The 20,196-nt window shown below is 44.4% G+C and overlaps 1 long non-coding RNA gene across 4 annotated transcripts; it reads right to left on the reverse strand.

Moving 5' to 3' along the window:
- Window positions 1-1,431: 1,431 nt before the first annotated feature.
- Window positions 1,432-17,318, reverse strand: LOC308177073. 4 transcript variants are annotated; one of them, XR_013938846.1, is made up of 4 exons: window positions 16,884-17,316; window positions 11,834-11,946; window positions 8,022-8,168; window positions 1,432-4,431 (listed from the first exon to the last, which is right to left on the reverse strand). It is a non-coding gene; the product is annotated as an uncharacterized lncRNA (long non-coding RNA). The 4 variants fall into 4 exon arrangements; XR_013938847.1 differs by lacking the exon at window positions 1,432-4,431 and adding an exon at window positions 4,466-6,114; XR_013938848.1 differs by lacking the exon at window positions 1,432-4,431 and adding an exon at window positions 6,134-6,795 and having other exon boundaries at window positions 16,884-17,318.
- Window positions 17,319-20,196: the final 2,878 nt, after the last annotated feature.

Here is a 20,196-nt window from a genome sequence, read left to right on the forward strand (position 1 = left end):
AAATGAACATTTCCTACAGGGCAGCCCATGGGTGACACATGCTGTGACCCAAATGACCCCTAACAACAACAACATCTTCTGGTCTGGACACAAATTTGTCCCTCTGTCCCGAGCTTCCCTTCGTGACTTGCCTTGGACATCACGTGCAGCCCTGCCTTATCGGCGTGGCAGCTGCCTCCACCCTGGGATGGGTGACTCAGTTCCCTGCCAGGAACTGCTGCGGAGCCACGGAGAGAAAAACTTTGATCTTTATCAGCATGAAAATAAAGTCTTCTTGGAGGCCACCCTTCCCCGCACTCCCAGCTGCTCCAGCCAAGCATAGCTGCAGCCGTTGCCACTGGCACTGCCATGCCAAGGGAGGGCGAACACATGCTGGGGGGGATTAGGAAGACGCAGCTGCTAAAACAAGAGCCTGTGCGGGCAGAGCGCGGGTGCAGGCAGCTGCCTGTGGTGCCGGCAGCCAGGGCAGCACATGGGCTCACCTGCTGCCTCTGGAGCAGCTCCCGTCAGCAGCCCTGCAGACCCGTGTGCGTGCCGAACTGATTTGCAGCCCCACTGCTGGTATTAAAAGCATACACTCAGTTGCACACTTGCCACACCATAGCGTTCTCTCCCTCATTGTACAAACGTCATGATCGTTGATGGGGACGGTCCACACTGCCCCTTGTACCTCTGCCTGCTTTCTCTTCCCTTTTGCTTGCAAAATGCTCTGCGTGGAAGGCAGCAGGGAGAGGTATTTCTCACGTGGTCAGCACATGGCTGGTCACAGCAGGACAACTGGGACCAGAAGGCTGCAGGGTCTCTAAGGGACAACTCCAGTACCGCTCTCTCTGTCCAATGCCACCGGGGGGAAGTGAGACCACAAATTCAGATCTAGCTAACAGGGTCTCCAGCTGCCAGTAGGTCATTCCTGAGTTTTCCTTTACTGCTTCTCTGGCCTTGACCATGAACAAACTGCTCCCTGCTTCCTCCAGCAGCTGGCTGTGAGTTCACATGCTGCTGGGCAAACACACATTGTTTGAATTTTATTGTCTGTGCTATCTCTCTTCTAGCAGCACAGTTATCAGCAGCACATATAATATGCCAGCTTTCCAGTAAAGCTGCCGATGTTTAGGATTTTGTCAATGAGGACTCTCTCCTGTGACCTTTCTGTATCCTAAGCAGGGACTGGCAGGAGAATCAGGAATAGAAATATTCCACACTGGGTGATCAGGAGGAGAACCAGACAAGCCACCAATGCGGATGCTGAAACTTCCACATATCTGAATTGTTGGCTATCCCTGACAAGTGGGAGACAGGCTTTAAGTGTTTGATAAATACCCATCCCAAAGCAAAAAGCGTTGGCAGTCATTGTGAAAGGAAGTGCAAAAAGTTAAAGAAACAGAAGACAAAGCATCTTGTTGTGCCATGATGCATCTCTGTAATGCTTTGCCAAGCTTAACAACCTCTGAAACTTTTTGTCTTGCAAAGCGAGGGTGTGATTTGCACATGCTATCTGCTCTGTCCACAGCAAGATGTGCAGGGGACCTGTTGAGGTCAGATTGGGAAAAAAAAAAAAAAGGAAAAGGAGAAAATGTGCTGGAAAGCAGAGATGAAGGCTTCAAATTCTCACCCCTAAGAGCTCAAGGCAAGTAAGAACATCAGGTGGAGCAAGACGAAACATATGAGGCAGTACATGTATTGCATTGGTGTTACAGCTGCCCACAAGCAGCCAAAGGAATGGAAGTGCTTATCAGCTCAGTGGTCGAAACAAAACAAAACAAAAGAACAGGTCTTGGTTGGCAAGATGAGAAGGAGAGAAATATTTAATCTTAAGCAACCGAAAGCACTTAGCTCAACCTGAAAAATAATTGCTGTGTTTCCTAACCCTGTGTTTAACTCCTCTTACACTTCAGGTCGCTTCCAACGGAAAAAATGCATTTTAAAACTTCAATTGGAAATTCAAATAGTTACAGAGGTCCTGAGGTGAAACAAAGGGGAAAACAGAAGATGCTGAAACAATCATATTTTTCAGCTGTATCTGTTGTTGAAATCGTGAATAATTTCAGTTTTAAGATTTTTTGGATTTGTTTTGGGAAGGGGAGATGTCTGACCTACTGATGGGTAGCAGTTCAGGGGCTGCCCACCAGAACAGAAAATCTTAAAAGAGTTTAGGAAGAAAGAGGCAGCTCGAGCCTGTACCTCTGCCCTGGTGCACATGTGGTGAAACAAGTTCCTGACCACATTGCACTGATTATATATTTGTTATGAACATACAATCACCCAACCACAAATAGCAGCTTGAGTCCAGCATGTGTCTCATACCTGACAAACCCTTCCAGCTTTGTTTTTGAAGCATCCAATGCTGGAGGCAGTGATAAGAAAATGGAGCCTCCCTGTCATGGAGCATGAAAGGCTCAGCAGCTCAGAGGCTGTCAGTAACGGGGACTAGAGGATGCTGAAAAACAGGGGAGCCTGAGACTTCTGCCTCCTGTGGTTTTTAGGGCAGTATTGTGTCAGGCACACCTTTTGGTGCCAGCTCTATGCCTTAGGGGCCAGGTCTCCCTCTGGGTGTTGACATGGAGACTGACGCTTTGCACTGAGGGGCGAAGCGTGTGATGTAGGACATTTTCTTCCACCTGCCAGCTTGCAGACCTTGAAGCAGTGTTGTGCAGGTTCCCTGTACGGGTGTATAATGTCCAGTACTTTGCCCCCTGTTCTGAAACAGGGTGTAACTTCAGCACTTTGTTACAGAACAAAGCAAACAACTGACTGAAGGGGGATCTTTGTTTTTGAAGAATTTTGGAGGGGAGATTTTTGATTCATGCTTTGATTACCAGGAATAGAGATGAGAAGAACAAGGGGCTGCTCTGCTGGCCTCCAGGACCACAGCCTCTGGCACAAGGAGCCTTTTCTGTTTCACTTCCCAGAGGCATCCCAAAGACCCTGGTGCCAGGCGGGGAGCACCCAGAAAAGGTCCTGCACCCCCTGATGGTTGCAGTGAGGGTGGCTCATTTTTCAGTGTTAGCTTCCACCCCCAGCAAAGCTTTGGATGCAGTAGAAAAGCAGTGTCAGTGTCTGATGCTCTGCAGAAATGTCACAGGACTTTCAGGGTGCTGAGGCTGAAGGTATTGCAGCAGTCATGAGCTCTCTTCCTTTTTGTTTCTTTTCTTTTGTTTACACTGTACGTAACTGTTTCCTTCTAAATAATAACCCTCCTGTTATCCAGCATAGCCAGAAAAATCAAACTGCTATGGATGAGAAGGGAAGGCCTGATACCTCTGTAGGATTTTCTATGTCAATGGCAGTAAATCAGTGGTGTTTTCCTAAAATGAGCTGCTAGAAGAAGGATCGGGCGGCAGCCTGTTTCAGCTGTGTCTATGATTCCTTTGTTATGATTCACCTTCCACAAATATCCAAATAAACAAGTTTGCTGGCAAGAATATTCTGGTGAGAGGCAAAAAGTTGCAAGAAGTCACTAAACTCTCACTTTGAACTGAGAGAGCTCCTCTGGACAGTTTGATCCTTGAAGATGCCCTGGCTCGTGCCCCACAACACGCTTTGCTACAGGCAGGTAGCCACACCATGGACTTGGCACGGTGCACGGTCAAACCATGAATATTCACAGTGCTAATCTGGCACATCTTCAAGAAGTGCACGTTTTTCCACTGTGCGCTTTTTGTGAAACCTTACATAGAAAAGTGCCATCAATGCTGTTCTGGTATTCTGTTTGTTTTTGCTGATCCTGGTATCCGGAAGCAGGTGATTCTTTACAGGGACTTCACCACTGTAACAATGATTTCTTCCTTATCAGAAATTTCCACATTCCCTTTTATTTTGTGATAGATTCAATATCACTAAAAAGAAAGAGAATTTCCCCAACTGTAGAGTCCAATACATCAGTAGATCTAGTGAATTCAGTAGATCAGGGTTTATCTAGTAGAGTTTATCTAGGTGAGTAGAAATCTAGTGATCTTACTTGTGTGGTATCACAAATCATTATTTTTTTGTACGTATTATAACTCAAAGAATTTATCATTTTACTGCATATTTATTTATCATTTTACTGCATATTGAACATTTCTGCCACCATGCTTTTAAGAATCAAATAACCATACTAAAGAATCAAATAATGATTTTTTGAAGTTTCAAAGAACTATAATACATGCATTTTTAGAAGAAAGGGAAGTAAATCACAAAAATTGTTCACTAATAAATATAATATATATGTATTTCCCTCCCTGTTCCAAGAAAGAAAAAATGACATAAATCCTTCACTTAGCTCATTTCATGGCCACATACAGTTTTTGGCTTTGGAGTCAATGCCATCAAGACAAGGTACAGAGCTCCTCCTCAGGGTTATGGTGTGTGCAGCAGCTCCAGGCTTGCAGCATGACAGTAACGAAGCATGATGTGGCTTCCTTGCCCAAAGTGAGGCCATCATGGTAGTTTCTGCAGGAATTTAGGAGAGGAATTTAGAGTCGCGTGAAGCAGCAGCTTGCAAAATAGTCGAGATGCTGAAATACATCCATAAGACAACTGCTTTGGACAGGTTGATAAATGAGCCTGTTATCCTCTGTCCTTCAGCAGATCTTGTGCCATATATTAAGTCCTGTCAGAAATGGCTCAGGGCTGATCTCTTGGGTGCAATGCTCTAATTTTTGGGATACGCATATGGGTCATGACGAAGTCCAAGGCCTGGAGCATGCACAGCCTGAGACACACAGCTTGCTGCACCCAAGCAGCCTGCAGGCTCTGCAGGCAGCTGCAGCCATGGCACAATGAATGGGTGTGTGGAGGGTTGAAAAGACAGCAGGGAGACAGAGCTGCCCCATATTTACAGCTATATCTAGTCTCCTTTTTTTCCTCTTAAGAAAGAATTCACTAAGCATTTTTGAGCTTGAGCTGTTTGCACATTTGCATTAGCACATTTTTAAGTTGCTACTTAATAGGTATTCTAGAAAAAGAAAAAAAAAAAAGAAGAGAAGAGAAGAGAAGAGAAGAGAAGAGAAGAGAAGAGAAGAGAAGAGAAGAGAAGAGAAGAGAAGAGAAGAGAAGAGAAGAGAAGAGAAGAGAAGAGAAGAGAAGAGAAGAGAAGAGAAGAGAAGAGAAGAGAAGAGAAGAGAAGAGAAGAGAAGAGAAGAGAAGAGAAGAGAAGAGAAGAGAAGAGAAGAGAAGAGAAGAGAAACTATATGTCAAGGTATTTTTAAATGTACTCAACTATCTCAATCCTTTCACTAAATCTGAGCAGCAAACTAAAACTATCCTTTCACATTTTCTTCAGACAGTGCATACTTTCAGGGTACAGAAATAGCTTAGCATCCCTTTTCAATAGTTTATGAGTTGTCAATTGATGCTCACTGTGTTCTGTGTTTAGAAATCATCCAGAGCAGCAGGATGTATGTACCCAGCCCAAGAAGTCTGTTTATATTTCATACACATAGTTATTTAGACCAGCTGTTCTTGTGAGAGTTCTTCATATTACTGCTATTGTGCAAAGAGCGAAAGACACTGAAATACTGTATTTCAGGAGGCTGCTAAACAGCAATGTTTGAAGTCCTGACTGCAGAGCAAACTGCTCTAATTTGGACTTCTGGAGTTTTTCCTGGAGCTGTGTGGATATTTTGGGAAGTCACTCAGAGGAGCAGTTTTTGGGAGTGGAGGTGGTTCACAGGAGAATATTCTCCTCCCAAAGTAGTCCCACTATTTCCGAAGAAAGAGCAATGTGGTTTTTGGGTTGTGTGTTGATCAGTTTTGTATTATTCATAAGATATTTGCCCCATTACTGACTGGTATGAGAAGATGATGCGCAGGGGGAAGGGGCTGGCAGGAGGCATGCCTGGTCCCACCAAGCAGGGAAACCAAGTGTCATTATTCCCTGCTGACACATGGAACAAGGAGATAATGCACAGAAATAACGACTGTGAGAGACACAGGGGAAGGGCCAGATAAACACGCAGACTCACTGGACACCACCGCATTTGCACTGACAGAAGAGAAGATCGCACTGAAATGCACCATTCCTTGGTGTTCTCCTCCCTCTAATTCATACTGCTGCCACTTTGCTGCTGGCAGCACAGTTCTACCTCACTCCTCTGCACATCAGAGGTTTTGGCTCCAGGAGCAGCTTTGGGCCTGTTATAGGTAAAAAAACATACAGTCAAGCCACCTCATTGCAATGTTATAAACTTACATGAGAGGGAATATAGAGAGTGTCTTACACTGAACTATAATTCTGTATAAAATTATACGTATACCTTTTGGGTACCCAAGGGTAGAAATGTATGATGAAATTTTTCAAACTATAGAAGCAAACCGGATCCTCATTTTCGTGGTTCTAAGAAAGCGTAGCAGGAGGCAAGCTCTCCCTCCTTGCCAAATATGTATACTTAGGAGACCAAACCCCATCCAGTCTGGGCTGGGAGCGCAAGACAAGCTATTCATGAAGCGATGCCCTGTATCGTCTGTGATGTGCTATGATTACAAGTTACTAAACTAAGCTCGACTGAGTAACAGTTTCCCAAATGCCTTTCTTTCCCTGTTCCCTGAGCAGCCATCTCCCCTTCACACTCTAGATTTACTCTCGACGTCCCAGAGATGTTTCAAGTTAGGTAAAAACAGTCATCCCTGTCCCAGTCCTATGTATCTCTGTGCACACAAGCACCGCTGCTTCCCAGTTTCCCCAGTTCAGAGCAGATCTCTTGCAATCGGAGCTGCCAAGGGTGTGCCTGCAGCACAGTGCTGCTCCTTGGCTGCTTTGTGCGTGACAGCCCTGCACTGCATGCTGTCTCATGGCTGGATCTTTCTCCTCCTGAACTGCGGTACAGAAAATATGCAAATCAGTTAATGTTGTCCCTGCAGAGTTGTTTTGCTTTCTGAACACTTTTTGGATAGGAGTAGACGGGGTGCATGTGAGAAAGAGACAGTGTGGCAGGCTGATGTTACAGAAAGGCAGCGCTCTAACCCAAGAGGGGCAAAGCAGAACTTCTGTTGTTGTTTTTGGATTTGTTCATGCAGAGTTTCTCTTTGTTTTTCTGCCAAGTCTGCTTTTAAATGTCTGACTCCACACTTTTTGTTGGTTATTGAGAGATCATTGCTTCCCACACTTTCACATTTTTTCCACTGAGCTCGTAAGCATTCAAGTGCCGTGTGTTCAGGACAAATCCTGCTCTGCCCTCTGTCCCGGGGTGGCTCCCCGGTGCAGCCAAGGAGCCACCAAGGAGGAGAGCATCTCTGCAAAAAGCATCAGAGTCCTCTTCAGACACAATCAGACACAAAGCTGGGAGTGTTCAGAGGAAAAAATCAGGAAAAGCATTAGGTGCTAGCAGTCCTGAACACATTGGCCAGGCTGGGTGTGACGGAGCTGCTTCCAGCTGGGGAATTGCTGCAGGGTTAATGGAAGGAAACAGCAGACCAGAGGTGGTGTCAGAGCACAGCGCTGGGGAACACCGTGTACTTATCCTGCAGACAGCCCTGGCACATGGCTGTGTCAGGCTTACCCGCTGGGCATCAGCCCTGCAGCCACTGCCACCACAGCAAGATAGGAACAGGATATTTTGCAAGCCTGGAGGGAATGTGCTGTCCTGCCTTAGATTTCTTCCTTAGCCGATGTAATAACTGCTGAGTGCTCTTTTCTTTGCCGTCACCCTCAGAGGTCCCTTAATTTTAATGGCAATAGAGGAAGCAGAGGCCAAGCAATGAGCATGCTGGCTACGTAAATCCTGACCGAGAACAAGTGCACCATAACGAGGCTTGTAATTTTGCTCTGGCAGATCACCTTGACCCCCATCTTTCTGCAAGGAGCACCAGCAGTGCGGAAAGGCAGCCGGGGGAAATGGGATGCTGCAGGGGAAGGGAGCTGAGCAGCCCAGTGCTCCAGGCTGGTACTGTGCCCTGTGCAGCAAGGTCAGGGATGGCCTCAAATGGGTCTGGTGAGACACAGACCCTTGCAAGACATGAACTGGGATCTGCTGCCCAGCTCCCAGAGGCGGTGAAATTGCCATCCTAGTGTTAGCATGCAAGGCTGGTGTCCCTTTGCTCACCTCCAACAGTGATTCTGTTTCAAATGTGGTTTGTTGCTCCTGGCTCTTGCAACAGCAACCTGCATTCGGTCACCACATGACCTGGCCTTCTTTTGTTGCTCTTAAATGCTTTCAGTGTCTATGCCCTGCAAGAAAAAGGACTGACTCCTGTTAGAAAAGAAATACATATGGTAATTTCAGAAGCATTTTAGACATCCCTTCAGCACACTAAGATATTTCAGATGCATTTGAGAAAAGCTGCACTTTAATGAACTGATTCACCACACTCTGTTTAATGAAATTTCTGTTTACTACCCTTGAATAACTTACGTAATAACCACTGTTAGTCTTGGTCTCTGGTGTGTGGATAACAAACAGCAGCAGTGGTCAGAAGCCAGCTCTGGTGAGGAGGCACGGTGCTTCCACTCTCATCTCTGCAGGAGGGGAAGTCAGCAAACACTGCCAACCCTCATAAAATACAGGATTAACACACCCTGTCATGCACAGAGTGCATTACTCATTGGACAGACATATATGCATCCTCTGCCCAGGACAGCCAGCAGCGTTACCCTCCACATTACCCAGCTGAGATCTCATGTGCCAAACCAGATGTAAGAGGGCTGTGGCACTCAGGAACACGATGAAGGGTTTTCTGCCCTGGAGAATGCAAACAGAATTCCTCTGGCCATTACCAGCTATCAGGATGAGAAGTGGAGGAGAAGAGGCCTTTTTTCCCCAAGGAACATTTTATTCTTTTCTTATTCCAAGAAAAATTAAACCATCCATGTGTCTGGTTAGGTGGCCCATGGAAGTATGTAGGGAACAGTGAGCTGTGGTGGTGGGTTACAGAAGGAGACTGAAGCACAAGGGGGGAGAGTATTAAAGCAAGCACCCAGGGCTGCAACAGAGCAGCCAAGAGAAGAGGCATTAAAAAGCATTTTTTCCACTCTGTTGCAAAACAGGGCTTGAAAACAGTCACAGAAGAATTTAACGTGTTTTAATAACAACCTCTCCTCTTATTGAGGGGATTTCCCTGGTAGATCTCAAAACATTTTACCAATGAAGTTAACACTCCTTGTGCCTCTAGAATAGATAAGAAAACTGAGGCTCAGCTAGGGAAAAATACCTAAAAATCAACTACAGAGAGAGCTCTCTGACCAAATCACACTTCTTTGTGAGTACCAAAATCCTCCTCTTAATGCATACAGTCCAACACGTGATGAAGTTAGCAGCATACCTGTTACAGCATCCTGATATTCACCATAGCGTGTCTGGCTTGCTCACCGTGGCACATAAAGGGGTTAAACTCACAAATCACTGCCAGTATGAAGAGCAAAAATGACTGCGAGTGTGCAGATCCCCAGCCAGTTTTGCTAATATTAATTTCCAAGCAAAGGCAGTGCCTTGACCAGCACTGCCCCGGAAACATGCAGCAGCCTGGATATTAATGATGGCCTTGGCCAATTTAGCTGGTGGGCAATGTGCTGCACCTTGCCAGTGCTGTCACGCAGGGAAATAAGGAACCTATTGTGACAATCCCATCCTCTTAATCACCAGCTGCTCCTAAATTCCTTTTGAGCATGTTTGAAACCAGTTAGCCTTTGCATAATCCTGCTGCTGGTCTGAAGCTTGACAGCTGCAGAGAGAGCACAGCTCACCAGCTGACAGTGTGCACAGCCATCCTGCTCACAGGTCACCACCAGCATCCATGGCTTCAAAGGGAACTGTGCCTCTTCCCAGCGCTCAGCCTGAATTGCACCTCTTGGACACCATCTCAACAGAAACATGCAATATCAAGAATGATGTGCTTGTGCACACTCCAGAATGCCAAGGATGATGTCTTGCCCTCTCTTTTGTTTCTGGAGTTTCCTGCCAGAGTGCAAAGCTCTCAGGCTTACAAAGGGCCTAAACTTTCTTGGGTACTAATGCAGAGGAGAGAGGGAAAGCAGCAAAGTGCCCTACTTCTTGCTTTCATTTTCAACTTGGCTTGACAACACATTGTTGCCGCTAGCACATCTCTCTTCCCATCCTCTTTTATTAGCAAATGCACTTTGACTGGTTGAATTATTCATTGCAAACAATTTACCAGGCCACATAAGGCCAACTTTTCTCTGCCTGTGAGTTATCCACAAATGAACATGTATTTCGTTACTGATGTATATTGTTGTCGGTAACTGTTCAGTAAAAAGCCTGTGTGCATTTCAGACAGTGAGTTGTTTGAGAACTGTTCTCTTGGACTGGCCTGTCCCTGGGTGGGAAGTTTCTGGGAGCAAAGAGAAGGGAGCAGCCAAGCATGGAGTGAATGTGGAGCAGTCTGACCCCATTTACACTGAAGACAGCTAACAACCATCATCCCTTCTGTCTCACAAGTGCCCTGATTTGTCAGAACAGCAGCCACTGCAAGCATTAACGCTAGCAAAACCCTGCTTGCATGAATGTTTGCACAAATCAAAGAAGACAAGGTGAATTACTGAGTTGAACATGTCAAGTGAACATTTTGCAGCACTAGGTCAGGCCAATTGTTCATACACCATCCCCATAAACTGTGGGAGAGATCTGATTCAAATGAAAGTCCCAGCCTTGCTAGATTCCTTGCTCATATAAGAATGTTCACAGTTCTGTATAGCCAGAACTAAGACCTACCTCAGGTTTGAGACTAACTGCTACTGAATCAACTAGATTTTCTGCAAGCACCATGCTTTTCTAGCAGCTCACCCACACACACTTTTTTGTGTGTGTGCGCGTGTGTAACGTGAGCTTCATTACTGGCCGTGCAAAATCTAACAGATGATATTGGGTCAGGAGGCTCTTTGTAGTATAAAAGTACACGAAAGTCCAAGTATTAATCTGCTGTAAATGAGAAAAACTTTGCCTGAGGCAAAGAAGCAGCAACTGTTTACACCAGGGAAGCACTTTCAGTATATACCACACCATCACCTAGCTGTTTCTTTTGTGGTGATGTTGTAAGTCTTGGTTGCTGGAATACAGTGTACTATGAAGAGCATTTCTCACCAAGGAGAGTGTTGCTTTCCAGGAAATAAAGATAATACATCCTGCATTGCTGCCAGATCACCTGTATTGCTGGAAATGATTAGAAACCATCAAGGACCATCTGTGACTGATGATCTGAGAACAAACTGTGTTATATTGTTGAGGAAAAAAAAAAAAAACAAACAACCAAACAATGTATTATGAGAAGCACTCTTTGCAATAAAATTTGTCTCAGTTTAGCTTAACATAATGAAAGTGTTCCAGTTTTTCCTATTCTTACCAGATTTTTGTAACCACCCAGTTTGATACCTTGAATGACTAACACCTTTGCACACTTCCCTCATTCCACAAAGTTAAGGGCACAAAGAAGCAGCTCTCTCTTTCCCCACCCCATACACCATGTGCATCCATTAGCATCAGCAACCGTTTTGATTCTACCCTGAAGGTTATTCCCACCTGACCCCAGCACTGCCCCACGCAGGAGAAGCACCCAGCTGTGGCATTGGCCACAAGGGCTTCCCAAAGCCTGAGCAGCCCCTGATCACGCTGGATTTTGGCTAGTAGAAATGCCTCAGTTTTGCCCTCTGGGTACGAAGGATTGCTTTCCACAGCTTGGAGGCATAGACAGGCACGCTGCTGTAAATCCTTCCAGCCATCATGTTTTATTCACAAATTCAGGGTCAGGCTTGAGCATTAAGCTTTCATGGGCATATCTCATCTTGGCATCCACAAGTGGGGAGAATCATTGCCGTGCAATTCCATTCTGCAGCAAGATAGATGTGACCTTTGAATTTACAATCACATTCAGCTCTACCCACATCCACAGGCTCCTGGTTTCTTACCTCCACGCAGACTTTGTCTGAAGAAAAAAACTCCTTTTCTTATTTACTCCATGAATAAGCCTGGTGAGGGTTCAGTCTGAGCTGCTGAAGGCCTGAAGCTCCATTTCCTCGACCTCAAAAGAGCCAAGGAAGTAATGTTATTAGAGTGGAATTTATCCTAAAAACCAGCTGAAGTATTCTCAAAATAAATAAATAAAGAATTACTGGAGAAGATTAGTAAGGAAGGTACCATTCTACCATAAAATGTATTTCCTATGGAGTTTTGCTAAAAAGTAAAATGAAATTAGTAATGATGGAAGATCAGTGTTAACTAATCCTGCAGATGCCAGTACTGTTGTCTTCTTACTAGCGAAAAGAAAAGCTTTAAAAATATTCTGTTAAGTACCTGTCTTTTTAGTTTTTATTTTTTAAATCTCAACAGAGACCTTTTCCTGAAAACTTGTTAACTTTTCAGCTAGTTTCACTTTCCCTCAAGAGCACTGGCTGTTGGAAATGATCAAAAGTGTCTCCTCTCCAATTAACTTTCCTCCATCTGTCAGCAATGGAAAACAAAACAAAAAAAAAAAAAAAAGAAGACTAGCAAAGTATCCAAACAACCTTTCTAATTCCCCAAATCCAAGAATGAAATGAGAGGCCAATGCATCAGCCCTGTTCATCAGGACATTCGCACCCTTCCCATTTCCATACATCCCAGGGGGCTGAGCCCAGCACAGCCAAGCTCACCAGTGCTCCGTGGTGTGGGTGGCTGATGCCAGTGCTGGCTGCCTGACCAGCTCCATCACATGCGTAATTGAGAACAGGCTATTAGGAAAGCAGGCAAATGACAGAGGAACTGACAAACGGTGCTGAAGCCAGGTGATTTGTTAGACATGGGTAAGTTTCTTTGTTCTGAAATATTTCCTTGGGTAATGGGACAAAAAAGTCACACGTTGTTGACTGCTGGCAGCTTGCTCTGGTTTGAGGGCACGGTGCTTTCCAGCCACCCTCAAAAAGTGTGACAGATGCTGTCTAGACTGCTGCAAACCCAGACCTCATGTTGGTATGGTCTGAAACCTCATTGTTGGCCTCAGATTTTGCTTTAAAATGTTTTTCAGCAAAAATTCCTCAGAAAAAAAGATGGCTCCTTGCTGGACATACAAGTGACTTAGCCTATGCTCAGATATCTTTTCTCATACAAATTAATTCATGGTAACTTGAACATGAGAGCCATGCAGGAATGTTACCTGTGCTTTGCTCAAAAAAGCAGAAGGACAGGAAGGGGGAGAAACAGGCAAACAAAATCTAGCAGCTCCCATTCTGATGTAAATCCTAGGTTGCTAAATGCTTGAAAGAGGTTCAAGAGAGCCACAAAAATTGTTTGCAATCTGGAAGCATACTTTTAATGTAACTGCTGAGCAGTCTGTTAATCAATGAGGAGGAATGAGGGTGACTTGATCACAACCTGCCTAGATGAGGATACATTTTCAAGAACAAACACTTTTAAAATCAAACTAAAACGGGAAAATTCAAATTAAGATGCAGATAGCTAGTAACAAAGCTAATTAATCACAGAGACAATTCAGAAAGAAAGTAAATTTTCCCATTGCTTTAAGTAGCAAGTGAAAGAGAGGCTGTTGGCCATTCGTAAAATGTTCTGCAGCACAATCAGCAGTGACAGGCTGGATTCAGGACCTGCTTAGTGCAGCTGTACAGTCCAAAGTAATGTTTTCCAAGGGGTGTCATCCCACATCCCATCATTTTGCTTGGAATATATCCATGTGTTATGTTCCCATGTGTGAATGACGCCATCTATTTAGCTCAGAGGGAATTCTCATTCTTTCAGCATCCTCTCTTTAATAGTAAAATTACTTGAATAATTTATTGTCATTAATATTAATGGGACTTTTCCTCACATGCCTGAAAGAGCAAGGCAGAGCTCCTGGGCTGGGCAGAATTCTGCAGCAACCATGACAGATTTTCTCTGAATACTGTGAGCAAGGACTTTAGGAGCCAGGCCATCACAGAGACGTTTATGGTATAAGCCCGAGCAGGAGCAACTACATCTAGGTAAAATGTGCCAAGTCTCAAAGTGGGAGCAACTCATTCAGTTCATCAGAATGTCCCAGCACTTTTAGAGCAACTCTGGACCCCATCTAGGGTTGGAGCAAGTCATAAAAAACTGCAGAGTGTTTATTCCAGAAACTTTTCCAAGGTGGTTGTATCAGCTGAATTTTTCTTCGTCTTCAGAGTTCCTAAGGCCTGTAGCCCAAAAAGTGCGAGATAGTGACAGTGCAATTCTGGGAAGAAATGATACAAGCAAGAAAAAAAACACTCCCATCCTACTGCAAAATGAGGTAGCATCCTTAGTAGTGTTAAGCTGTGCTTTTGCTGTACAGCTCTGAACTTTTTCCAACCCACATTCTCTGGAAAATCTCTGCTAAAACATACTAGTTTGTGGTGACATTCTCTGCTAGATCTTGTCAAAGACAAAGCACAGGCCAGGAATTAATTGGCTTGGATGAACACTTGGTAGCTATCTGAGATCTTGGTAATGTGATCCTTCCTTGCTCTTTAAAAATGGGTTTTATATTGACTTCATGCAATAACTATGAGACCTTCGTGAAGAAGCATGTGGAATGACGGTGATACAGATAAAACAAGACAGCCATCTGCCATCTGGCTGGTCTTAGAGCCACTCACAGAACAGGAGGGCTTGGCCAGGGTACACTTCCTCTCTCCCCCAGCACCCACAGAGTGGCACAGGAGCCCACGGAGCACGCATACTGGGATGAGGCACAGGGGGCCCTGGGGCTTATCCCTCCTCCCCACATGGGAGGACCACGAGCAGAGCTGTCTGGACAGTTTCAGACAAAGTTGGCCACTTTCCCATGTGCCCCCCTGACTGAACATGGCTCATCACACCAGCCCGGATGTGGCTTAGGCTTTGAGGATATGTTCAGCTGCATGTCATGGCCATGGGCATTCCTGAGACCTGCTGCCCAGAGCCTCGGACTCAGCAAGGCCCTGCTGCCACTGCTCTTCCTCCATAGCATCAGCTTTTCCTCCAGGATTTGCCATTGCAAGCGATGCTGATGTGGCAGTTCAGGCTCCAAGCAACAGGCATGGAGCTGGAATCTCTGCAAACCAACTTCTTTCCACTGCTCTGATTTATCCCTGAGGTACCTCCCCAGAGCACTGACAGGCTGTTCCTGTGAAAATGCAAAGCGTTTTAGCACTTATGGGCCAGGTACGTGCAATGGCAAAGGCACAAAGACAGGATTACTCTTATGCATTATACAGACTTATACTAACCAAATTAAGTGTTAAACACGGAACTACCTGGACACTGTACTGAAGTGTCTCCACTGAAATAAAAGATTCAAAAATAAAAGTTTGTATTTGGACTTTAAAATATGAAATAAAATTCTCAGCTCAAAATGCGTTGCTATATGATTTAGTTAATTTTTTCCCCCTTTTTAAAAGGGAAAAGGGGAGTCTAAGAGGCAAATAATATTTCTTGAGACGGAGAGCAGAGAAAACTCCTAACACATTTTCCAAGGTCAGCTCAGAAAATGAAGCTGCTTCCAGACTATAGCTACAAAATTAACATACCAGAAGTTAGAAACCTCATCTATAGATACAGTCTGTTTATAAAAAAAGAGTGAGCATCTTGATCGTCTCTTTACCTCAGAAACATCCTGTCTGACCTCAGTGGGAGATTCTGGGTATTTGGTACTTCCAAAGTTAACAAATGTCTAAACATGGACTCGGGACCTGATGTTTGATTCCTATATAGGAAAAACCTCAAAGTCTGTCATTTCAAGTAACAAAACTGCAGAACAGTAACCTACAGTTTCTCCATGCCTTCACATAAATGAAGTCTGAATCTATTCTCTCTGCTCTTTGTTTACTGTGCAAACTCCTTCCACACAAAAGGAAATGAGCTTCTCAATCCAAATGTCACTATTTAAAGCAGGAGGCAGTAAGCCTGCTACAGCGTTTGCTGGCCTCCTAAGGGGCTCCTAAGCAAACAGAAACCAAAGTGCTGATCATGGCAATGCAACCATGAAATGAGATGATTCAGTAGCAAGTTATGTACATTCAAGGATAAGCAGCCAGCCAAAGCATTGCAATGAGTTTTAACTTGTGTTTGCTGAGAGCTAAGAGCACACAGTCACTTGTCATAACTCAGCAGACCTGCTGTAAATCAAAAAGCTTCAAAAAAAAATTTTCAAGTTTTTGCATTTGCAAAAGATGAAAAAGCAGTATACACGCCCATCAACATTTGCAACACCCTAAATGGGAATCCACCCTACCCCAGATGGTTCAAACTCACCAGTTGCTTTCATGTTATTGCTTAGAGCAGCCCTAAGGAGCAGCTGCAAATCAGCTCAGCTGCCTCTCCATAATCTTTGTCTGCAGAGATGCTCGTCAGAGCACCCACCTGCTGCTCTGAAGGGTGTAGCTGCTCTGTGACTGTCATTTTGTACACCTACAAGTCAGAGCATTATCCCACATTTGCAGAGCAAAAAACAGGCAGAATCAAGAGTGCCCTGATGGATTTTGTGTTTCACTCACTTACAACAAGGGAGAGACATTAAGAGACAGGACAACATATCAGGCAAGGATGCATTAAAAACAACCAAAAAATAAAAAAGCAGAAGTACGGGTTGTGCACATTTGTCATCCTGCAATCATCCTGAAATAGCATGTGTGATTCAGAAGCGAGCCCAAGGCACAGCCACCCTCCTGGCAGCTCTAAAACTACTCACAGGAGCCACAGGACCCCGCTGCTTCAAGGCCTTTGTTCAACTGGCCTAGCTGTGACTTTAAACAGCTCTGGGCTGCACCTGCAGTAATGAGTATGATCAAGGCTAAGAAAGTGGGACATAAATAAACAAAAAGCAGGTTACACTTACAGCTAAATCCAGTTACAACCTTAATTTGCACATTTTCTCTTTGAAAGCAGCTGTTTTATCTTCTGTACAGAGCTCCCACATACCCTTTGCAAAGCCAGAGAGGTGCTTTGCCTCAGAACCAACGCAGCCCTGTAGGACCACGTCTGACCTACCCACTGTGCCCTCCATGGGAGCTGCAGGACAGAGCCCTTCCAGCACCTCTAGTTGGCAGTGGTTTCTCAGCGTCTTCCAGCATTCTAGTTAGCTCTAGCCACAAAAACTTTCTAGGAGGAAAAACTCTAAAACTTAACAGCAATCTTTAGCTTAAGTCCCACTCAGTTGCTTATTGCAAACACCACAACGTATGCATAGCTGTAAAGAGCTGGTTATTACTAAATCTGCACCTGTGGCTCTCAGTTTATAAAACCTGCACCTTGTTTGCATCCCCAGCACCTCATTATAAAACAGAACATGCCACAAAGTACTTTTTTTTTTTTTCTTTTAAGTTCTCCTCCTTCTTTGCGAGGTTGGTGGTGTGACTGCAGGCATATTCACCTGCCTCTCTTAGAGCGGAGCAGCCACGTGCTGTGAAGCAGAACTGCTATTTTCTATCTACATGCAGCAGGGAAGAGGTATGTATATGGAGATTGCTTATGATCTATTTGCAATCTGGATTTTAAAAAAGCCTTAAGTTATTGAAAAACCTCAAGAGAAGTATTCTAGCACAGCTCTGTGTGACTGGTCATCCCAGGAAAAGACATGGGTGTTCCCAGTTTCTGTGGATAGCTTTGTTATCTTGTTGCTTTGTTTGCTGTTACTTGCTATGCTCCTGTAGAAATGGGTGTCATTCTAGCAATCACAAGTGCCCAGCCCCTGTGAGTACGTGCTGCTGGGGCTGTGATAGCCTGGAAGCACGCTAATAAGCTTTTGTCTCTGTTTACAGATCTTTGGCTGTATTTGCTAAACAGCAAAGTATAGCTGAAGTGTAATATTTAAGAGACCTTGTAGATGAGGTCTGCCAGCTGCAGACAACAGAGAGGAAGCACAAGATGTAACCTGCTTTTAATAAAATATTTATTATTTACTGTTCCAGTATTTTCTGCAATTTGGGGGAATGTTGTGACTAAGCTTCCATTAACACCTCTCCCATGAGACTGCTCTGTTCTTTCAGAAATCTCATGCATAAAAAATATATATATATATATATATAAAAATTTCTCTGTGAGACCTGGCTTGGACTTTGCAACACCTAAAACTAATTGCAGAGCAAAGCTGTGTTTGTCCAACCCTACCCAGCTGTGGTGCCCTGAGAGCCCAGGCACCATCTGTGCCCTTGCAGCTCTGCCCTTAGCCCACAGCTGCCTATGTAACATGGTCCCTCGGCCACCACCTCCTGCCCCGAGAGCAAGCCTGACCTTATGCGTCCCGAGCAAGGCTTCTCCTGTGACAACTCGTGGCTTTTTTGTTTGTTTTCTTTAGTCCCCAGCACAGCTATTTTCAGGTACCTGGTGGGGTGGCACAAGGTTACAGCAAGGTGAGGTGTAGGGGTATTATCCAGGACAACAGGGTCAGGCTTCTCAGCAGCTAGGCAAGACAAATGCCAGCACTGAGTTGGTGAATCCTTTAAAGCTGCAGCCAGAGGAGTGGAAATTGCTACAAAAGGCAATTCAGACGTTATGGATCCTGCTGCTCTGCGTTGCTTCCAAGGCACCATGTGACAGGGAAGGCAGTGTCATGCAGGGATCCCAAGTCAGAGCTCTTGCCTTCGGTAGAAGCTTGGATTGAGCAGTGCTTTACAGCTGATGGTGATCTCGGTGGCCTTGCAGAAATAAAAAAGACCATTACACGTTGAAAATATATTTTTAATAACTAAGGAGAAGCTTGTATTTTCCTGTGTGGATAAATAGAAGCATTTGGTATGCATAAGGTGGGGTGGGGAAACCAACCAGCCAACCTGGAAGTGGCACTTTGTCAAAGAACCATAAGCTTGGCCCGACAAAATGATTCAGCAACAAAAGTTGAATCACACTTCTATGCTAAGATGCTTAGCGAGTCTTTTGTTTAGGAAAATGACTTCAGTTTGCTTTCTGGGAGCAAGACTGGAGAAAAGGGTTTTGTAAGAAAAGTAACAGGATAACTTAGTCATGGTCCCCCAGATAAATGTATTTGTGTTTACATGTTATCCAGAAAATGATTACATTTAGTTATTTGCACTAGATTCAATTATTCACTGTTCAGACAAGAAATGGGATAAATCTACTAAGAATTGTTATCTACTTAGAAATTGCTAGTAGTTGTTATAAAACAGCTTCAGCTGACCCTGATTCAGTTTAACATTTAACCTACTGTTTAGTCTCTGAGCTTTCTTTTATTTATTCTCCTGAATTACCTAAAACCACTGAGTTCCAGCTCTCTGCTTTTGAGGCCAGACCTAGGATGCCTTTCTGCACCAGGTAATTGTTAGCAGTGATGGATGGCAGCTGCAGATGTGGGAGGAACAGATCAGTATGCTCAGGACATTTCAGTTGTGGTAGCGGTGGTTTGTGACACATGATTCCTGAGTAAAATATTCTGAGAATTTGGTTGCGGTCCTTGAAGTCCCTCAAACTAGTAAATTAGAGAATTCAAAACGGTGCTGGAAGATTTCTTTTGGACTACTTGCCACAGGAGAACTTTCCCATTCAGCCTCTGTAGAACGTCAGCCAAAAGTTATCTTGTAGTTTGCTATGTCAGAAAAACGGTGAGCATATTTAATACAACATCTAACCCCACACATTTAATAGATGCATGTGGCATGGCCAAAATCTTCAGGAGTCTATACATAGATTGAGCTGCTTCCCCAGAGGAGCTGTTGATCTGGAAGTAAAGCAATTATAATTATTTCTTTGCCCAAAAGCAAGTGGCATGGGAAAAAGAGTGCACTGCCTTATCCCAAGTGATTTTTAGATTTGCCTGGGCTTGATGCGGCGTTCTTCTTAGTGAGCTTGTTCAGGATGGGGGACTTCAGAAAGAACATGCTGTCTGGAGAACTATGTTCAGCCTGTTTTGTTCTGCATTGGTCATGATGCAAAGCAGCAAATCCAGGTGGCTCTGCCTTGTGAACCTCAATCAAGACAATTCACATGTGTTGAGAAATAAAAGCTTGCATCTTGGTGAGAGACAGCACTTCAGTGTGCTTTGCAGTCCCAGTGATAACAGGCAGTTAGAAAAGTTAGTTTCTCTCCCACAGGAATTTGACATTTCAACCTTTCCAGCTTTTCTGTTTAGGGAAAGACTTACTGGCTTTAAACAAAGTTTCCCCACTAATGATGCATTTAATGCTGTGTATCTCTGTTCATGCAAAATTTACTTATTCCTGCCATGTTACCTTATTTCAAGCCTAACTGCAGACTGTGGGACTCTGAGGACTACTCTGAGCACCACTTGGTTGATTAGATGTCACCATCCTTGTGGAAAAGGACCCAACTCTGTGTAGTGGCTCCCATG

Source organism: Anser brachyrhynchus, assembly GCF_964034855.1.
Source record: "Anser brachyrhynchus genome assembly, chromosome: 13".
Taxonomy (NCBI): domain Eukaryota; kingdom Metazoa; phylum Chordata; class Aves; order Anseriformes; family Anatidae; genus Anser; species Anser brachyrhynchus.